At 39.5% G+C, this 14917-nt stretch overlaps 1 pseudogene; it reads right to left on the bottom strand.

The window, feature by feature from the left end:
• Positions 1-8557: 8557 nt before the first annotated feature.
• Positions 8558-10887, bottom strand: LOC102426415 (annotated as a pseudogene).
• Between the last annotated feature and the right edge of the window lie 4030 nt (positions 10888-14917).

The raw sequence follows: 14917 nt of genomic DNA, 5'->3' as shown, positions 1-14917 counted from the left end.
AGAAAAGAATCCTTCCTTCCCTCTTCAGCTTCCTGGTGGCTCTTGGCATTTCTTGGCTTCCTTGGTTTAAGGCCACATCATTACAATCTCTGTCTCTGTCATCATTGAGTTTAAAACCCGCCTGGATAATCCAGGATATCTCTTCATCTCAAAATCCTTAATTTAGTGACATCTGCAAAGACTCTTTTTCCAAAGATGGCAATTCACCGATCCTGGGAATCAGGACATGCACATATGTATATGGGGGTTATCATCAAGCTACCACACCAGGTATAAGAAAAACACTATACAACTAAATGGCAAATGACAACTGGTACCAGACCAAGGTGTGGGGTATTAGTAAGGGAGGACGGGGGTGGAAACTTGAGCACCACGTGCCTGTCTAAAGTGGCCGGCTCCTCCTCAGCTCTAGCTGACTGACTGCTGACTTGGGGACAGGCGGCCCACTATTGCCCGTTTTTCTGATATCCCCGACGAGTCTGGAATTCCAGATTTGTGTATGCTGGCAATGAATTAAAATTTTAAAAATCTGCTTAGTAGGTAACACTGTGGGAAAACAAACCTCTCCATGGGTTAGCTGTGATAAGCTGCCAGCTTGTGACCTCTTGTCTACAGTCTGATGTTCAGAGAGCAGCTCTGATGAGCAGGGCAGAGAACCTGCACTCCAGGGGTGAGAGAGGTAGTAAATCTAATGACAATTGAGAAAGGGAGAAAGATGCTAATATTACCTTTGAAAGGCCATTCTTTGCTGTTTTAATTCAACGAGAAACAAATAATTTCTAAACCTGTAAAGGTCAGTTTTTTGTTGATGTCCTCTGCTAAAATTTTATTTTTTATTACTGATAGTATCACAGATATTTCTCACACCCTCCCCCTTATCCCCCTTCACCCAGCCGCTACCCACCTGCCCAGGTCTTCACGACCTATTGCTTGTGTCCATGGGCTATGCATATAAGTATCGGTAAAATTTTTAAGTAGAAAATTGTGCAACAATGCCTGCTTCATAGTGTCTGTAAACTTTTGAAAGGCAGCCAGAAACCTCTTTTCTTATGTACCATGCAAGCTTGGTTTTTAGACTTGATTTTTTTTTCTCATGTTTTTAGCAGCAGGGTAAATATTAATACGACTTGATGTCACAGCCATTCTGAAATATATGCAGTGTCCGGAATGTTCTGTGCTCTCTTTCACCTTCAGCCCTTTCAACACTGCACTTAACTCCAATTCCTACTGGCTCAGTTAAGGCGTAACTTTCTCCATTAGTCTTTCCTAAGGCCCTAAGGCTGTGTTGGATGCCTCCTTACTAAACCTCGGAATGGTGGTTCTCAGTGGGGGCAGTACTGCCTCCTGGGGAATAGTTTGAGATTAATGGAGCTTTTTTCAGTTGTCACAGTGAGGTGTTACTGGAATTTTGTGTGAGGGTGACAGTACGCTGGCATCCTGGAATTTGGGGACTTTTCATTTGTATGACTTTTGAATGTCTTGTTGGACATTTGCATAGTTAGGGATGAACTTTCATATAATGGGAGAAAGAAGTTTTATTCTAAATCATCTGTAGCGTTGGTACCAAACAAAAGAGTGAAACTCGTGAATGACTCTCTGGCATGGCTTTTTCTTCTTTGGCAAAGTGCTTCCTTGAAAGCATTGTTTTCCTTCAAAAATTTTTGTCTACAGAAATGACTTACCAAGTGTTATTTTGTCTACAGAGATTACTTACCTAGCGTAATTCAACCTCACACCTGTCAGAATGGCTATCATCAACAAATCAACAAACGACAAGTGCTGGTGAGGATGTGGAGAAAAAGGAACCCTCGTGCACTGCTGGTGGGAATGCAGACTGGTGCAGCCACTGTGGAGAACAATATGGAGTTTCCTCAAAAAACTAAAAATGGAACTTCCATTTGACCCAGTGATCCCACTTCTAGGAATATACCCCAAGAAACTAGAAATACCAATCAGAAAGGATCTATGCACCCCTATGTTCATAGCAGCACAATTCACCATAGCTAGGATTTGAAACAGCCTAAGTGCCCATCAGCAGATGAGTGGATTCGAAACCTGTGGTACATCTACACGATGGAATACAACGCTGCAGTAAAAAAAAGGAGTTCTTACCATTTGCAACCGCATGGATGGAACTGGAGAGCATTATGCTAAGTGAAATAAGTCAGTCAGAGAAAGATAAATATCACATGATCTCACTCATTTATAGAATATAATAAACAACATAAACTGATGAACAGAAACTGATGAACAGAAACAGATCCAGAGACAGAGAATCATCGATCAGAACATCAAACCTCAGAGGGAAGGTAGGAGAGGGTGGGGGTAAGGAAGAGAGATCAACTAAAGGACTTGTATGCTAAGTGAAATAAGCCAGTCAGTGAAAGAAAAATACCACATGATCTCACTCATTTATGGATAATAAAGACCATTATAAACTGATGAACAAAAATAGATACAGAGGCAGAGCAGCATCGAACAGACTGTCAAACTACAGCAGGAAGTCCGGGGAGGGTTGGGGTGGGGGGCAAGAGATCAACCAAAGGACTTGTATGCATGCATATAAGCATAACCAATAGACACAAGACACTGAGGGTAGGGGAGGCTGAAGGAAGGTCAAGGAGGGAAAAAAGGAGACAAATGTACTACTCTTTGTAATATTTTAAGCAATAAAAAAGAAAAAGAAAAAAGGAAAAAATATAAAGCAATCAAAAAATAAATAAATAATATTAGAAAGCTTAAAAAAATAAGGTTAAAGCAAAAAAAAAAACAAAAACACAAACAACAACAGCCCTAGCTGGTTTGGCTTGATGGATAGAGTGTCGGCCTGCAGACTGGAGGGTCCCAGGTTCGATTCCAGTCAAGGGCATGTACCTTGGTTGCAGGCACATCCCCAGTAGGTGGTACGCAGGAGGCAGCTGATCGATGTTTCTCTCTCATCGATGTTTCCATCTCTCTAACTTTCTCCCTTCCTCTCTGTAAAAAAATCAATAAAATATATTTAAAAAAACAACAACAACAATGATGCATTATTCAAATACACACTGTGGGGCTGTAAACCAAATTTGCCCTTTCTATGTTATTTTTCACTGACTTTAGCTTGATTTATTGTAGCTCAACCTAATCCTTACCAATTCTATGATCCAGTTTGTATAATTTTCATAGTGGGTTACAATAAAATCATGTTTCCAAAAAGTCTAAAAAAAAAACTGGTACATTTACACAATGGAATACTACGCTGATGTAAAAAAGAAGGCATTCTTACCATTTGCAACTGCATGGATGGAACTGGAGAGCATTATGCTAAGCGAAATAAGCCAGTCAGAGAAAGATAAATATCACATGATCTCACTCATTTGTGGAATATAGTGAAGAACATAAACTGATGAACAAAAGCAGATCCAGAGACAGAGAAGCATCAATCAGACCATCAAACCTCGGAGGGAAGGTAAGGGAAGGTGGGGGTAAGGGGGAAAGATCAACCAAAGGACTTGTATGCATGCATATAAGCATAACCAATGGACACAGACACCAGGGGGTGAGGGCATGAGTGGGCGGGTGGGGAGGCAATGGGGGGATAAGGACACATATGTAATACCTTAATCAATAAAGAAAAAAATTGCAAAAATAAATAAATAAAATGCGTGAAATCACACACACAAAAAAGAAAAAGACCATTAGCAGTACTACCCTTAGAGCTAAAAATAAGGGGGCGGGGGGACTCTTAGTAGCTTCTACTCTAACACTTCTCCAGCTACCCATGGGGAAAGGACTCCTCAAGGCCAAAGGGAGGTACCAACAAGGACCTCCATCCTTGTACACTCTACTAGTATACATGCATACTCAGAACTCCTGAACTCGCTTGCCTAAATCACCTCAAGTTCACTTTCAGGGCCTGCTTGGTCCCCTTCTCCAGGTTTGTTCTGAAAGTTGACTGAGGTGGTGTCTGCCCATTGACCTAAGGAGTATCCAAGGGATGACTGATTCCAGGGTGTAAGGTGAGAGCTGTGATTCATGATCAGAAGAGTCCATTCTGATGCATACAAATCATTTGATGTATGTGTTAGTTTCCTAGGGCTGCCATAACAAATGAGCACAAATTTTGTGGCTTACAATAGAAATCTATTCTCTCACAGATCTGGAGACCAGAAGTCTGAAATTGAGGTGTCAGTGGGGGAGGTTCTTTCTGAAGTCTGAGGGAGAATCCATTCTATGCCAATCTCCCAACTTCTTATGGATGCCAAAAATCACGATACTCCTTGACTTGTAGGTACATAACTCCAATCTTTGTCTCTGTCTTCACATGGCCTTCTCCTCAGTGCCACTGAATATAAAATCCCCCTCTCCTTCTCTGATCCAGTCATTGGATTTAGTGCCCACCCCAAGTCAAGGATGATCTCATCTTGAGATTTTAACTAAACTACATCCACAAAGACTCTATTTCCAAGTAAGGTTGCATTCACAGGCACCAGGATTTAAGATTTGGACATAAGTTCCTCTGCTGTGTCATTTTTCATAGTATTGTGCAAAGCACAAGGGTCAGACTGGATCTTTTGCTGATAGCAATGTGGAGGGTCTACAAATATGGGGGCTAGCCTGCTAAGGTTCTGGTTGAAACTAGGATCTTCTCAGGGTCCAGAAACAGTCAAACTGAGAAACAGTCTTGAGGGGTTCAGGACACAACTCCAGACAGATCAGAGGAAAGGAAACCATTGACATGGCAAAATCAGCAGGAGGGGAGTCTTAGGATCTAAACCAATGGGGTGAGGAAGGGGGACAGGAATTGAAGGAGGGTTTGGAAGTACTATGCCTCTACACATTTCTTTAACAAATATATATTGAGTACCTTTCCAGTGCTTTTAGGGTAAAGAGCTAAGTAAGATATAGGACTTGCCACCAAGTAGATTTCAGACATTCAGGGCTCGACCTCCAGTCCCAGGGCTGTGGGGAAAAACATACAACTTTCAGGCTTTCTGCACTTTGGTCACCTCAAATGCAAATGCACTGATCCTTGTAACACAATTTTTCTTCATTGAGAAAACAATTCCTCACCTTGTTCATAGTCTGTCTCAGGGAGAGAATGAGAGACTTTGGAAATGAGAAAGAAGGAACAATCCTGTACCATTTGAAAGTAGCACTGTGTGAAATTGCACATGTTGCATTGCTTCTCTCTCGCTCCCACCTTCTCTTTCTCTCAGAAATGTGTTGCTTCCATAAATTGATAATAAAATGATCTAATCTTTAAAATATTGCAAAAGGAGCCCAGCCAGTGTGGCTCAATGCTTGAGCATTGACCTATGAACTAGGAGGTCACAGTTCAATTCCTGGTCAGGGTACATGCCTGGGTTTTGGGCTCCATCCCCAGTAGGGGGCATGCAGGAGGCAGCTGATCAATGATTCTCTCTCATCATTGATGTTTCTGTCTCTCTCTTCCTCTCCCTTCCTTTCTGACATCATTAAAATATATATATATTACAGAAGGAAAAAGAACACACTGCCACAATTAACCTTACCCTAATCATACATAAACCAAGTTCTACTTAGGAGATAGTTTTCATTTGTAAATCATCTCTATTTGAAGAATGTTCCCAATAAAGAAATATGTCCCTTCATCCCTTGTGCTGATCCTGAACTCCTTGAAAGCAGAGTGTATCTTATTCTAATGATTAAATTCAGACTATTAATCAAAGAGGTCTGTGAACTCCTGAAAATATGGGTGAATCTTTGAGTGAATGTTCATTGTTTTGCATCAAGAGGGTCTGTAACTTTCATCATGTTTTCAAAGATTTTAAACCAAAACACTCAAGCAATTTGGAACCACATACTACAAGCTTAATTAAAGTTTGCTGAACAAACTAATTACTTAATTTATTTATATATTCTGTCAATGCCCTTCAGCCAAAGAACCACCAGAAACATACCTGTAGCTAAATAAGTTGAGTTTATTCCTTGATGGAGAGAGAGAATATACACCATGGGGAATTGTGACATCTCTCAGCAAGAGATTGGTAGAAAGAACTAATTACAGGATTTGGACTTTGATTAGGTGACTTGGGGAGAGTCTATGATTGAGTATCTCAATAAATCTTACTCATGGAAGAGAAAACCATCACAAGGGTAAACTGTAATTGGTAAAGAAATAGCAGTCACTCATTCTGCTGAGGGAGGGGTGTTTTGTACGTATTTTGGGGGTGGCACAGTGACCTTGTTTATGTCTGTGCTTGGGCAAAATTATGAAGTGGCCTTGTTCTGTCTCATTTTATCATTGTCTCAGAGTAACCTTGTCTGAGATTGGTGTTCTATTAGATTATTTATAGCTCATAGAAGAAAAATATGGCCTTGCTCTGAGTGCCAGGCCAGCTTCTAAATGTCAGGTACTGCTCTTTTTTTCTTTTCTCAATTCCTAATAGTGGAAAGACGTTCTGCATTGGAAAGTAATTCAGTAAGGTGTTGGTAAAACTTAAGAATTTATTGGGGGCAGAAGGGGGAGGAAAGAAAGTAAAATTGGTGGGAAAGTAAAACGTTTTCAAAAACAAAACAAAAAAAAAAAGAATTTACTGGGTTAGTCCAACCAGCATTGCTCAATGGTTTAGCGTCGATCTGAACCAGGAGGTCACAGTTAGATTCCTGATCAGGTCACATGCCCAGGCTGAGGGCTCAATCCCTAGTGGAGGGCATGCAGGAGGCAGCCAATCAATGATTCTCTCTCATCATTGATGTTTCTATCTCCCTCTCCCTTCCTCTTTGATATAAATAATATATATATACAATAATAACAATAAAATTCATAAACAAGTTTGCTTACTCTCTTCAAAGTTTTGAATTTTGTGCTAAGTCACTTATCCCCTATTTTTAAAATAAATAAAAGGAACATTTAAAAATAAACATTTAAGATAAAATAAACAGCAAAATAAGATAGGTAAGCTACATATTTTAAAATTTGTACTCAGGAAAGTTACAAAGTTAACATAAAACTAATACCCAATTGATCAAGTATCAGGATACCACAAAACCCATCCATTGTTTTTGCAGTAAAGATGGACAAATGACAATTAGATCACTCTGTAAGAAAAGCCTGGGTTGAAGACTAAAGGTCCCAGTGAGGTAATAAAACCACCAAGATCCTTGCCCATTCTTTTATTTTAATTGAATTTATTGGGGTGACTTGGTTTGCAAAACCATACAGGTTTCAAGTGTACAATTCAATGAAGCATTGTCTGCACACTGCATTGTGCACCCATCGCCCCAAGCAAAGTCTCTTTCATCCCCATTTCCCCCCCTTTGCCCACCTCCACCTACCCCTACCCCCCTTTCCTTCTGACTGTTACCACACTGTTGTCTGTGTCTATGTGTTATGTATACATGTGTGTTTGTTTGTTGCTTAATCCCTTCATCCTCTTTCATTCAGCAGCCTCCCAACCCCCCTCCCCTCTGACAGTGGTTAATCTGTTCCACGTTTCCATGCATTTCTATTTTGTTCATCAGATTATTTTGTTCATCAGATTCCACATATAAGTGAGGTCATATGGTATTTGTTTTTCTCTGTCTGGCTTTTCACTTAGCATAATAATCTGCAGATCCATCCATGAAGTCACAAAAGATAAGCGTTCCTTCTTTCTTATGGTTATATGGCATTCCATTTTGTAAATGTACCACAGCTTTTTTATCCACTCATCTACTGATGGGCACTTGGGCTGTTTCTAGATCTTGGCTATTATAAATAATGCTGCTATAAACATCGGGGCGTGGTGCATATATTCCTTTGAATTGGTGTCTCAGGATTCTTAGGATATATTCCCAGAAATAGGATCGCTGGATCAAGAGGCAGTTCCACTTTTAATTTTTTGAGGAAACTCCATCCTGTTTTCCACAGTGGTCACAGCAATCTGCATTCCCACCAACAGTACATGAGGGTTCCTTTTTCTCCACATCCTTACCAGCACTTGTTTATTGATGATAGCCATTCTGACAGGCATGAGGTGATATCTCATTGTTGGGTGTGTTTTTTTTTTGTTTTTGTTTTTTATTGACTTCAGAGAGGAAGGGAGAGGGAGAGAGAGATAGAAACATCAATGATGAAAGAGAATCACTGATCAGCTGCCTCCTGCATGCCTCTACTGGGGATCGAACCTGCAACCTGGGCATGTGGCCTTGACCAGAGCCAAACCCGGGACCCTTGAGTCCGAAGGTTGAAGCTCTATGCACTGAGTCAAACCAGCTAGGGTGCATTGTGGTTTTAATTTGCATCTCTCTGATGATTAGTGACATTGAGCATCTTTCATACATCTACTGGCCATCTCATCTATATGTCCCCTTTGGAGATGAGTCTATTCAAGTCCTTTGCCCATATTTTAATTGGGTTGTCTTCTTGGTGTTCATTTGTTTAAGTTCTTTATATATTTTGGAAATCAGCCCCTTAAAGATTCTTTAAGGACCCAGGAGATCTTTTTTCCCCCAAGTTTAGGATTTTTAAATCGTCTCATAGCTCGAAGCAAAATCATGATAAAACATTCTGCTTTCCTTTGTACCTCAATACACACACACACACACACACACACACACACACACACACACAACTGTAGCGAGGGGGAATGGTTTTGTACACTGGGAAAAAACAATATAAATTCAAAACTTACAGATAAGAGTTAGCTCTATCACTCATCTCTTTAAAAATCCAGTCAAAACCAACAGAGTATCTCCTTTGAAATATTATACAAATGGATTTCCAAGTAGACCTCAGGACTGTATGCTGTCTTTGAATGTCCTTAGAAAGCTCTGTCATTGATCAGGTAACAGAGTAAAAACACCAGAGTCCTTTCTTTCAAATGGAAGAGGGAAAGACAGGGATAGAAGAAGATATTAAAACTTCATCTTCTTTCCTTGTGGCTTCTGGTCTCCTCCTCCACCTCTGCTTCCTAGGAAGCCTCATCAACCTCCAAAACCTCTCTGGCCTCTGCCACCAAATCCACCTTGGCCTCCTCTGCCACCACCTTCCTCAACCCCGAAAACCACCTTCACCCTTAGGCTTGGCCCAGTCCAAAGTAACTTTGTTTTCACCAATTTCACCGTCTTCCCTGGCCTCCTTGGCGGCTTTGGCACCTTCCTCACTGTTGAAGTCTACAAAATCAAACCCTTTGGAAGAGCTCCTCTCCCTGTCAGTGACTATCCTTGCCCAGACAGCGCCATCAAATGACTCCTTCAATGTCTCCTCTGTAGTGTCCTCAGACAAGCCTTTGACAGAATTTTGGATGGATGGCTTTTTGCATTAGGCGATCCCCTGGGTCCTTGCAATTCCAGCCTGCTTATTCTGCCCTCAATTTCTCTTTTATTACAGAAATTTAAAGCTTCTTTAGCATCTTCAAATGAAGCAAATTCTATAAATGCAAAACCCTTTAGTTTTGTCATTTTGGTTCTGGGGACTCTGATAAAAATTGCCTCCTCAAATACTTCCTGAAGAATTTTTTCTTTTGCACTGTAGGAAAGGTTGCTTAAAACCAGAGGTTTTGATTCACCACTTCAAGTGCTATTCTTTCCACCTCTGTGGTCTTGACTTTGACCCTTCTCTCCAGTATAGCACAGGAAAATGAATCGCCCATCTATTTCTGTTCTTTGCTTTTCTTCCAAGGTTTTTTCTGCATTGGCTTCTGTCTTAAATTCAATATAAGCCATCCCTTTACTCTTTCCATCCTTGTTGACTAATCTGATCTCTATTGCATCTTCAAACACTTCTTTTAATTAGTCCTGGGTAACTTCATAAGGCAGATTTTTAGCCAAAAGTGTTCTTGCATCTTGATCTTTTTACTGTCTTTTCCCTTTGGTTTTCTAGTTTCATTTCATTGCCAAAGACTTTTAAACCAGTGAGTCCTAAGGCTTTTTCCAGGTGTTCAGCAGATTCAAAATCCACATAGTCAAACTTCCTAAGACACACCAATTCTGACATCCACAACAACAAGATCATTTTTAACAAAACGTCACTGATACCCATTTTTAATTCAGGAGCAAATTTACTGAAGTTCAGGTTTCCAACAGAGATTGAAAGCTGTAGTTGGTTCTGTGGCTTCTACTTCCTGTTTCTTGGCCTCAGGAGCAGCTTTCTGTTTGGCCATTTCCTTATTTCATTTCCCAGGTGCTTCTTTGATAGGCTCTTTCTCCTCCTCCTCTTAATCCTCCTCCTCATCATCTTTCTCATCTTCATCCTCCTCTTCATTATCATCTTCTTCATCTTCATCCTCATCTGTGCTTTGAGCCTTCATGGGAACAGCTTTTACAGGAGCTTTCTTGCCTTTGGCTGGTGCAATCTCCATAGGTTCTTCTTCAGAGTCATATTCATCATCATCCTCACCTTCATCATCTTCTTCCTCATCTTCATCATAATCCTCATTTTTGTCATAATCCTCATCATCCAAGGTAAGAGTGGCAGCTGGCTCAAATTCATGCTCATCTTCATCCTCCTCCTCCTCCTCCTCTTCATTGTCATCATCATCTTCCTCATCACTATCTTCCTTCTTGGCATTCTTGCCATGCTTTGCTCCCTTGACTGGGATGACTGCTTTCTTCTTACCACAGATTGCTACCAATGCTTTGCCTGGTGTGCCTCCCTTCTTGCCAGGTATGGCTAATGCTTTGGCTGGTGTAACTGTTGCCTTTTTGCCAGGGGTAACAACTGTTTTCTTGCCTGGTGTGGCAACTGCAATCTTTTTTGTTGGGGAAATCATCACCTTCTTTCCTGGAGTTGTGGTAGCCTTTTTGCCTTTTTTCTTCTCCACTGCTTTCATTTTCTTCATCTGGCATTTCCTTATCTTCATTATCTTCTTCTACCTCCTTTGGAGAAGGAGCCATTTTCTTGGAGCCACCTTGATTTTTACCAGCCTTTGCTAACTTCACCATGACGGTGGCTTATGACAGTAGAGTGTGTGACAGGTGAGTGGCGCAGATGTGCCCAGAGGAACCAAACGGCATCGATGGCAGCCGCTGGTACTGAAGAACCAGAGCGAGTAGGTTTCACTACCAGCTAGAGCTCAAGACTCCCCAGGAGATTCTTGACACATGGATTTCCTTCCGGAGCACAGGAAACTCCTCAGATTGATCATCTGACCTTTGCGTGGTCTATATCATACTATAGCCCATGGTTGGCTCTACCTAAAGAACATGGACTCAAAAAGCTGTTCAGCATCACCTAGTTCCTTCCATATTGTCAACCCCAAATCTAACATTTTAGATTATGCTTTTTTTCCAATTTTAAACTCATTCTTTCTATGTATGTGTGTATTTACTTATGCTAGACACGATATTTGATTAATAAGGAAATAAACAGCTGAGTTCAAATTCAAATATTTGTTTTAATATTATTCTGGTTAAAATTTTTAGTATTACAACTCTGTCGTGTTCAAATCCATATACTGACAAAGTAATAATCCTTGGTCCTAGCTACCTGTGGATATTTCTGTCTTTATATGGTCCCATCTTTATCCAGCTATATAGCAGCAGCCTCCATGCTGGTACCCCATGACTCCAATCTCTTAGTATTCACACCCTTGTGTAATCCCCACCCCAGGAGTGTGTGTGGATTTATTTAATCATTTCTAACTAAATATAGCAGCAGCAATAGGATGTCACTTCAGAGATTGGGTTATTAAAAAGACTGTGGCCTCCATCTTAGGCACTCACTCTTTTTCCCACTTAGACCACTTGGCCAGGGGGAAGCCAACTGTCATGGTGTAAGACTGCCCTGTGGAGAGGCCCCTGTGAGTGAGCTTGGAAGCAAATTCTTCAGTCTCCATTGAGCCTTCAGATGACTGCAGCCTTGGCCAAGAGCTTGACTGCCACCTTGTGAGAGACCCTGAGCAAGAGGCACTGCTGCTAAACTGATCCCAGATTTCTGAGCCTCAGAAACTATAAGATACTAAATTATTGTTATTTTAAGCAACTAAGTTTGGGGGTAATTTGTTAGTCAGCAATAGATAACTAATACAAACTACAATTATTAAAGTCACAATTTAAATAAATTGATGTGATACCTGATACATTCTTTAAAATGCAGTGAATCTGTTGTCCAGAGAAACAATAGAGTAGATGCCTAATAATGTTGATTGTGTGACAGGTGATTGAAATCTCATTGTAGCAATTCAATCAATAAAATGATCATTACATTTTTAAAATAATGAAAACCTTGGAATGACTCATCAAAATATTAAATATTGTTCAGCATAGCAGGTTTTGCATATTTTTATATATATGTGTGAAAATCCTTTTATAATACTTATGTAGCAAAAATCTCTGTATTTGCATAAATAAAATCACTAATCCCCAGTTCTGCCAATTTACTGAACTTGAAATTCAAGTTGTAGGTCTAAATTTTATTTCAGTGGTAATTCCTCTCAAATCAATGCCTGAAACAGCGTTCACTTTAAAGAATGGGGCATGAGTGCCCTCTTGTGATAAAATAGGCATTTAAATATTTTCAGTTGCATATGAAATAATTTGAACTGAATCATCTCACAAACACAAAATGCCCTCTATTGCTAGGCCAGTTTTTATCAGTACTTGTAAGTCCAAGAAAGACACATACCTGATGAACTTGGTTAATGTTAACAGATAATGTGAATTAGTCACACTAAAATGCTATTCCTTCGATTGTTCTGGTAGCTGCAACAAAAATTGAGTATGATAGAGGCTCTTTAAACTGATCTCACTTAACAGTCTCACAAAATGCTCTCCATTCCTGCTTAATAACGTACACAGGCCCAGAACAAGAGGAAGTCTCAGAACCAAGTACATAGGTGCTGGTATGCTTCTACTCTCTAGCTGCCACTGGATAAGTTATCTACTTTTTGAAGGTAATTGATCCTAAACTTACTTATGTTAATTGTACTTGTATTCAGTTATGTAATTAAATTAAATAATATACAAAATAATAATTTGTTAAAAGAAAGTGTTTAGGTAAAAGAAAACTAAGTTGGATGCTTTGAAATTACTTCAGAAAAGGTCATTGGAAAAAATAAGTTTTGAATTGTGCATGGGCAGAAAAAAAAAGCATGAAAAATAAAAAATAGAAGTCATCAAATCTAGAATTCTAAAATAAATAGAAAAAAATCAGTAGACCACTTAAAGAAATAATGTTAATAAAAGTCTTGGCCTCAAATCAAAAGGCTGGTAAAATATCCAATTTTATATTTCATACTAAAATAAAATATTTCAGATATATGTTATCTTTTTAAATGATTCTCCAATTGAAATGATTTTTTATTCACACTCTAAAGAGTATTTTTTCACTGACTACGCATATTTTATATGTATTTAGATTAAAACTTGTATGGAATGTGGATGTGGCCAGATTCTAAAATGAATGTGGGTCTGAGTGTAAATATGCCTCTGGTTAAAAACTAAACCATAGCCCTAGCCGGACTGCCTCAGTGGATAAAGTGTTGAACTGTGGACTGAAGGATCCCAGGTTCAATTTACCTTGGTTGCAGGCTCAATCACTGACCCTGGTTGGGGGTGTGCAGGAGGCAACCAATCGATGTGTCTCTCTCACACAGATATTTCTGTCTCCCCACACTCTCTAAAAATCAATGGAAAAATATCCTCAGGTGAGTATTAACAACAACAACAAAAAAAAACTAAACCTTATAATTTGCATTAACATCTGGAAATATTTGTATGAATTTTTGCCCCCTAAAGTTATACTGCTTTTACATTGCTGACATCAATATTTGCATAAAAGGTTTATGCAGATAATAATTGCCTGGAATTGTCACCACAGGAGGGCATTGCACACCCATTTTTAAAAACCTAAACGATTTATTATCTGCAAGCCTGAGCATAGATTTTCATGACATACCAACTATAGCATCAGTTAAGAAGATTTCTACATCATTTAATTACTCAGGAAATTGTGAATATAACTTGCCCAAATTAATGTAAATGGCCAATATTTCTCTAAATTACATTTATTTAAACATTTTAAGCACCTACTATGTGCTCCGTCTGTTTTTTCTTTGAACTTACATGGGAATCTCAGGGCCTGTTATATTGATTAGCAGATTTTTTTAAATGTTTTATTGATTTCAAAGAGAGGAAGGGGAAGGGAGAAAGAGAAACATCTATGATGAGAGAGAATCATTGATCGGCAGCCTCCTTCACACCCCCCACTGGGGATCAAGCCCGCAAGCCGGGTATGTGCCCCACCAGGAATCAAACTGTGTGATCTCCTGGTTCATAGGTTGATGCTCAAACACTGAGCCATCCCAGCTGGGCGATTAGCAGATTTCGATATACAATTGTCCAACATTGGATTCCATGAAAGAATGTAATTGCTAAAGTACCAGAATATATGTATTATACATTATTTAATCAATAATTATTTAGCATCTACTATGTGCCAGGCTCTGTTCTTAGCCAAGCCAAGAATAAGACAGATAAAAATGACTGGACTTATAGAGCTTATATTTTGGTAGGGGGAATATAAAAAAGTCAGTAAACATAAAACTTAGATAGTGTGTCAGAAAGTGATTATGTGCTCTAGAAAAAAAAAAAAAAAAACAGAGGAAAGAAACAGCTGTGGAGTGTTGGGCCAGAGTTGCAATTCTAAACAGTCTGGCCTGAGAAAACAACACTAAGAAAGTGACATTTAGGTCAGGACCTATCAGAGGTAAGGGAATAGACAGGAAGAAATGTGAAAGAAGAGCAATCCATGCCAGGAGGGGCACAGCCTTGACTAGGCCTAGTCACAAAGCAGTTTCACTTATAGGTAGAATGACAATATTATTTATGTCCAAAGCAGGACATATGTATTGGCAGCCTGTGTCAGGGCCTCCAGCAGCAGTAAAACTACACGGATACTTGAAATGTAATAAGCTCTCTTCTGCACTTCTTTATATTTAAAAACACACACACACATATCTATGATGCTAAAATC

The sequence above is a fragment of the Myotis lucifugus genome, unplaced genomic scaffold (genome assembly GCF_000147115.1).
Source record: "Myotis lucifugus unplaced genomic scaffold, Myoluc2.0 scaffold_152, whole genome shotgun sequence".
In the NCBI taxonomy this organism is placed as follows: domain Eukaryota; kingdom Metazoa; phylum Chordata; class Mammalia; order Chiroptera; family Vespertilionidae; genus Myotis; species Myotis lucifugus.
Note: the sequence above shows the minus strand (reverse complement) of the source record. Positions and strands in the feature narration are given on the sequence as shown.